The sequence below is a fragment of the Carcharodon carcharias genome, chromosome 18 (genome assembly GCF_017639515.1).
Source record: "Carcharodon carcharias isolate sCarCar2 chromosome 18, sCarCar2.pri, whole genome shotgun sequence".
Classification (NCBI taxonomy): domain Eukaryota; kingdom Metazoa; phylum Chordata; class Chondrichthyes; order Lamniformes; family Lamnidae; genus Carcharodon; species Carcharodon carcharias.
In genome coordinates, this window is record NC_054484.1 from 12,877,165 (window position 1) to 12,884,697 (window position 7,533).

General features: G+C 45.8%; 1 long non-coding RNA gene across 2 annotated transcripts in view; it reads left to right on the top strand.

Moving 5' to 3' along the window:
• Positions 1-7,229, top strand: part of LOC121290319 — a 424,761-nt gene extending 417,532 nt beyond the window's left edge. For both annotated transcript variants that reach the window (XR_005945767.1, XR_005945768.1), the window contains one exon: positions 6,695-7,229. This is a non-coding gene — a long non-coding RNA (uncharacterized LOC121290319). The remainder of the gene's footprint in view (positions 1-6,694) is intronic.
• Positions 7,230-7,533: the final 304 nt, after the last annotated feature.

A 7,533-nucleotide genomic window follows, 5' to 3' on the forward strand; every position in this document is an offset into this window, starting at 1 on the left:
CTTCACAGAGGGTATCAGGTAATGATATCTTTGGCAGGTAACATTTTAGCATACCAACCAGTATCAAAAAGATAGTCTCTTCCCCAAACTAGTTCTCTCCCACCCCTCTCTCACTCTCTCTCTCTCTCTCCCTCTCTCTCTTGATCATTATAATAGATCAAAGGAATTCTTTCCCGCTAATGGCCACAAGTACTGACAGGAGTCAGTGATCCTGCTGTGTGCTCAGCTTCTCAAAACAGGATTAGAATGAGCAGGTCTTGGGGAACAGACGTGAACAATGCTTCCCGTCACATCAGTGCGCTTTTCCAACTTTCACCTCTCCCTCCACATACCAATTACCGTCACACTTGACCTGAGCCCCACCCGAACCACCCTCCAGACCCCACACCCCTCCCCCTCTCCTCACACCACCTCCCCAGACGTCCAGATATGGGGGCAAGCAGAACCCCGGTTCATTAATCCTAATAGTGCTCTGTAACCAGTTGATGGTGGGGAGGGTGTGGAAATGGATAAAATGAAGGAGTGACATGGGCCTCCTAATACTTCAACATTTCAAAATTCCTTCTTGAGATGTGACATTGCTGGAGGGGCCAATTTTAGTCGCCCATTCCCTAGTTCCCCTTGAAAAGCTAGTGAGGAGCCACCTTCTTGAACCACTGGAGACAGATGTTGAAGGTACACAGTGCTGTTGGATTAGGGAGTTCAGGAGTTTGATTCAGGGACAGTGAGGGAATGGCCTGTGTGACTCGGACAGGGAGCAGTGCATCTGGGGTAGGGAATCATGCCAACTTTGAGTCAGTTATAAAATCACTAAATTCTTTTAAAATCTTTTAATAACGATAGCAATAAAAATGTTTTAATAATTTTTCGTGAAGGAAAGCAAGGGCTTGGGCAAGTAAGCATGAACGCTCTTTCGAAGAGCCAGCATTGAGTTGACAGGCCAAACAGCCTCCTTCTGTACAAGTTTCTACAATTCTATATTTCTACGGTTTGAATCTTCGTGCCAGGTTAATATTGCGTAGCTTTTCCCAGTTGCTCTTGGTTTAAAACACAAGCATTTATATATTGACTTTAGCATCACAAAATATCCCAAGGCCCTTCACAGGAGCATTATCAAGCAACAGTTGAGACTGAGCCACATGAAGAAATATTAGTGCAGGTGACCAAAAGCTTGGTCAAAGAGGTAGGTTTTAAGAAGGGACCTAATGATCAAGAGAGAGTTAGTGAGGCAGAGCGCTTTAGGAAGGGAATCGGTAGGGAGGACTGACGAAGTAAGGGATGCTTAAGAACCCAGAATGGGAGGAGTGCAGATAACTCGGAGGGTTGTGGTGCTGGAGGAGATTGCAGAGATAATGAGTGGGGTGGGGTGGGGGGGGTGTTGGGGGTGGGGGGGGGGGGTGTGGTGGTCAAGACCATGGAAGGATTGAAAACAAGGATGAGAATTTCCAGATCGAGGCGTGGCCAGTCCAGGTGTCAATGTAGGTCAGGAAGCACGGGGTGTGAAGAATGCCTTTAATTTGTTTCCAATCAATCATGGTGGTTCCCTTCTAAATCAATCTGGAACTTGATCTCGCTCCTCCACAAGCATTTGTGGTAGTTCAAAGCCCAGTCACACTGAGCGGATCGGGAGACGGTGGGGGGGCCGGGGGGGGGAATACATTGGGCGCCAGACAAAAAGAGTAACGAAGGAAAATTGCTAATAGACCTTCCGATCGGAACGCTGGCACGATCCCACCCTATTGGTGCTCATTGGAATGCAGAGCCATCCCTGCACCAAGCACCTCAAAGCCCCCATAAAGGATCAGACATATTCTAGGCAAGCATGCACCGGGGAGAAAGAAATCTTTGAAGGAACAAAAGACGGGGGAAGATTAATAGGTTGATGATGCAGTCATTTGTTCCATTTGTTTTTAAATCACGTAGCTTGTACATTTTGTAAAATAAAATTCATCTCTTTGCCTTGAGAGGAATCGCTAACTTGATTTACCCCTGGGTGTAAGAAATTGCAATTTCTCTCTCCCCCTTCTATCTCCCACCTCCATCAGCCATCAGCCCTTTCCTCCCACACAGTCGTCATTCCCCCCCCCCCCCACCCCGCACCCCCCAGCTCCCCAAATCCAAACAGATAAAATTGTACTAATCAAATTATTTCCAGGCTGCACTTCTATTTATTATTCTTTGCAATTCGAGAAGGACATCCACATTTTAAATCAACTAACAAGAAACAAAGCCCTTTCGGCAAGAAGAAAGAGGGGATCGAGAGAGAAAGGGAGAGGGAAGGGGAAGTGCATGCGATGAATACAAAGTGAGAGAGATATTAGCAATTTTATCAAGTCATCACTGGTAGGCAGACTAGACTGGACCAGACGAATTCATTAACTGGCGTCTGAAGCTATCAGCCGAGCCCTCGCTGCAGTGGTAGTGAGGTATCACTGGGGCAGTAACACACACCCCGGGTTTATACGTTCGATAGAAATTTTTTTAAAAAATCAAAGCTCTGCTTTTTTTAATCATTATATTACCCTGAGTCGCTGTCAAGAGACATTTTGTCTCTTTTTAATTTTTAAATAGAGCTATTCTTCCCTTTTATTTTCTCTTGCTGCTATTGGTTGTCTTGGTTTAAATGTTAGATTTGGAGTTAACCCATCCACTGCCTGTACAAACCCCAGTTAAAGGGACATCACGTTCAGTGCCCATTGGGAGAGGGGTGCCCAATGTAGTCATGACAATGTCGTGGATGGCCGTTTGATGTTTTATCCCAACCTTGTCACTCAAGTTGAAGGGGTTGGTTAGACAAACAAAAAAGGCTCCCTCAAAGACGTTTCCTTCGAGGATGTTATCGCTGTAAACCTAAATTTGATCATCTGTTCTGATTTTCTACATTGATCCCTTCCTCTCCTGTTAGTGTGATGTGCAGCCATAGCTCAATGGGGAGCCATCTTGCCTCTTGAGCCAAGGGGCTGTGGGTTCATAGACAACCCCCTCTGAAGGCTTCAGTAGAAAGTTGCGACTGATACTCCCAGTGTACTAAGGACAGAACCACTGAACAATTGGAGGTGCAAGCATTGAGTGAGCTATTAAACCGAGGCCCCATCTGCTTTGTCAAAGTGGATATAAGATAGCTCATGGAGCTATTTCAAAGAATATCCAGCGAGATATCCTGGACAATATTTATTGCTCAACTAACATTACTAAAACAATTATCTGGCCATTATCAGATTGCTTTTTGAGGGTGCTTGCTGCGTGCATAATTGCCGTGCTTCTTTCACTGCAACAGCGGCTACACTTCAAAATTAAAGAATTTTGTTTGGTTGTAAAGAACTTTGGGATTTCTTGAGGTCACGAAAGCTGCCATGCAAATATTTCCCTCTTTCTTTATAGTTCCAAGGAAAGAAAAGAAAGCAGGAATTGTTTATGTTTTTAGCTCATCTGACGGATGTTGCAAAAGCTGGGATAGTGGGACTAAACAGCATAGGCCAAGCGAACCAAATTACTTCCTTTCACTTGATTCTATCTGCTGTTGTCTTCCGCAGAGCCCCTTCCACTACCACGTGACTGATACCAGAACCTTGCACCGTAAGGATGGCTGCTTTTCTTCCCTGAAGGACAATAGTGAACCAGATGGGTTTTTACGACAATCATTGATGGTTTCAAAGCCACCATTACTGAGACTAGCTTTTCAAGTTCAGGTTTTTTTGATGATTGAATTTAAATCCCACAAGCTACCGTGGTGCGCTTTGAACCCATGTCCCCAGAATTACTCTAGGCTTTGGGATTACCAGTCCAGTGACATTACCACAACGCCACCATCTCCTCATTTTGATGGCAAGACAAAGCAGCTACTTTGTTTTGGTCATTCACCCCACTTGAGGAACCACAGGCAACGAGGACACTTTTCTCGCCGTCTGGTTTGTGACCAAGGCCGGGGCTTTAGTGGCCCCCTCTAGCTCATTTTAGACAGATTCAGGACCAACCATCAGGTCACTGGAAGCCCAGCCTTTGGCCAGTAGGAGGGGGAAGGAAGTGATCAAGTAAGAGTCAGAGACACGAGAGAGAGAGAGAGACAGAAGAGAGGGAAGCAGAGAAATAATGCAAGACAAGCAAAGAGCGCAAGGGAAAGATAAAAACTGATAGAGCAAGGGACTTAAAAATGAGAGAGAAAAATAGAGGGAAGAAGAAGGCAGAATAAGAAAGAGTAACAGAAAGCAATTGGGATGGACTGAGAAAAAAAAGCTGAGAAAGCCAAAAGGGGAGAGACTGTAAAAGAGAGAGAGAGAGGAAACGGATAGAGTGAAAGGGGCAGTGAGAAAGAACAAGGGGAAGAAAATGATCTATGGGGAGGGAAAGGCAAAGGAGAGACAGAAAGTGGTAAAAGAGGAATACAGAGCAGGGAAGAGAGGCAGAGCAGAGTGGAGTGGAAGAGGCAAAAGTGCAGCATCACTCAGTCAGCGCTGCTGACTTAATTCAGGAATTTGGATCTTCTTACTAACCTCAGTGTCACTAGAATCAGTGGGAATGTTTTTGTGTGTTGGGGTGATAAGGGCAGTCACCAGGCTCCTTCGGAATGTTAACAGAGGCTGTTTTGTTTAAAATTGTGCTCACTTGCACTTTTGCAGCATTTTGCTAATTGGGTGAGAGGTTGCACAGTTTTCTCGCTGTTGGTTCAAAGTTCTGTTATAGTTGGTGTGGTGATATTTCAACAAGCCTGTTTATCATGAGTGAGGTGGCCCATCCTTTCACCTATCCTTTTCCTTCTCTCCTCATTCACTACAGATTCCACAGATACCATTCACCCCAATACAGTGAATGTCAATGGGCTATTTGACCATCGGGCATCCCAGCCAGGCTTTTCACCAAAATACTGTCTCAGTCATTGCTCAGTGGGTAACTCAGAGGCTTGAACCCATTATCCAGCTAACACCCAAGTGCAGTATTGAAGGAGCCATCCACCATAGGAAACATTAAGGATGAAATATTAAACCGAAGTCATGTACAAGATCCCAAGAGAGTTTGTTGGGATAGTGTAGATGGAACTCTGCTCTGTATCTAACCCCGTGCTGTACCTGTCCTGGGAGTGTTTGATGGGGACAGTGTAGAGGGAGTTTTACTCTGTATCTAACCCCGTGCTGTACCTGCCCTGGGAGTGTTTGATGGGGACAGTGTAGAGGGAGCTTTACTCTGTATCTAACCCCGTGCTGTACCTGTCCTGGGAGTGTTTGATGGGGACAGTGTAGAGGGAGCTTTACTCTGTATCTAACCCCGTGCTGTACCTGTCCTGGGCGTGTTTGATGGGGACAGTGTAGAGGGAGCTTTACTCTGTACCTAACCCCGTGCTGTACCTGTCCTGGGAGTGTTTGATGGGACAGTGTAGAGGGAGATTGACTCTGTATCTAACCCCGTGCTGTACCTGTCCTGGGAGTGTTTGATGGGGACAGTGTAGAGGGAGCTTTACTCTGTATCTAACCCTGTGCTGTACCTGCCCTGAGAGTGTTTGATGGGGACAGTGTAGAGGGAGCTCTACTCTGTATCTAACCCATACTGTTCCTGAACAAAAACAGAATTACCTGGAAAAACTCAGCAGGTCTGGCAGCATCGGTGGAGAAGAAAAGAGTTGACTGTTCCTGGCCTGGGGGTTTTTGATGGGGACAGTGTAGAAGGAGCTTTACTCTGTATCTAACCCCGTGCTGTACCTGCCCTGGGAGTGTTTGATGGGGACAGTGTAGAGGGAGCTTTACTCTGTATCTAACCCCGTGCTGTACCTGTCCTGGGAGTGTTTGATGGGGACAGTGTAGAGGGAACTTTACTCTGTATCTAACCCCGTGCTGTACCTGCCCTGTAAATGTTTGATGGGGGCAGTGTAGAGGGAGCTTTACTCTGTATCTAACCCCATGCTGTACCTGTCCTGGGCGTGTTTGATGGGGACAGTGTAGAGGGAGCTTTACTCTGTATCTAACCCCGTGCTGTACCTGTCCTGGGAGTGTTTGATGGGGACAGTGTAGAGGGAGCTTTACTCTGTATCTAACCCCGTGCTGTACCTGTCCTGGGAGTGTTTGATGGGGACAGTGTAGAGGGAGCTTTACTCTGTATCTAACCCCGTGCTGTACCTGTCCTGGGAGTGTTTGATGGGGACAGTGTAGAGGGAGCTTTACTCTGTATCTAACCCCGTGCTGTACCTGCCCTGTAAATGTTTGATGGGGACAGTGTAGAGGGAGCTTTACTCTGTATCTAACCCTGTGCTGTACCTGCCCTGGGAGTGTTTAATGAGGACAATGTAGAGGGAGCTTTCCTCTGTATCCAACCTTTGCAGTACTCCCCAGGAGTGTTTTTATGGGACTGCTTAGAGGGAGTTTCACTCTGCACCTGCCTTGGAAGATGCAAAGCAATAGATTAGGAGCACAGCAAACATGTCCACCAACTTAAATGGCTAGGAAAATATTGAAGGTTAAATTTAATTGTCTAGTTAATGCTGATGAAGGAATATTCTTGCTACTGATGTACGATGGTAGCAATTGTCAAGCAGCTGTCGACACGGCAGTCAAATATCCAGACAGTCACCTGAGGATTATCAGTGTCTGCCAAATGAATCACAGGACTGACACCTTAGCATCTGCAAGAACAGCCTCACTGAATGAAAATCAATTTTATTTGCCAAATCCCACAAAGCTCTGAATTTCGTTTTGTCTTTTATTTGCAGAATGCTTTCCACGTCTTCACACACTCTCGTAAAAAGGAGGTAATGGCAGCGGTAATGAACCACCAATTAAAAAGGGGCCTTAAGACTGAGTTTTTTTTTCGTGAAATTTAATTTATTTTTTAAACAGAATTTTCTTTTCATTTTGCAACACTGCCGTGCTGATTTTCCAGCGTCGCCATGGTTACTGGCCTCCGGTAAGAGTACCACAGCTGCTCAGTCGTCCGAAAAGTCCGGATGAAAATTGGCTTGTCAGTCAGCGAGTGACTCGACATGGGTGTTGCAGTTTCATGTGACAACCTGGAGTATGTTCCTTGGCCTTGTCCTGTTACGGGCCGATGGGTGTTCTGTACACCTCATGCCTCCATCCTGCAGTCCCATCCGAAAGAACGCAAAAGCATCTCAGTTGAAAAAAATAATGAATTAATAATATCCAGGTCTCCCAAATATTTTCAAATAGAAAGAAAGGCCATGCATTCGTATAGAATTCTCAGGACATCCCCAGGTGCTTTTACAGCCAGTGCTGTGCTTTTGAAATGTAGACACTATTGTAATCTAGGAAAATCCAGCAGCAAATCTGTGCACAGCAAGATCCCACAAACCGCAATGACCACATCACCTGTTTTTTTTTGGTGATGTTGATTGAGGAAAAAGTATTGGTCCTGGACAACAGGGGATAATCCCCCTGCCCTTCTTCAGAAATGAGTGACATGCAATCTTTTGCATTCACCTGAGAGGGCAGATCCTCGGTTTGATGTTTCAGCTGAAAGACGGCACCTTCGACAGTGCAGCAATCCCTCAGCTCTGCCTGGGACAGTCAGTTTAGGTTTGCTTAACTATTT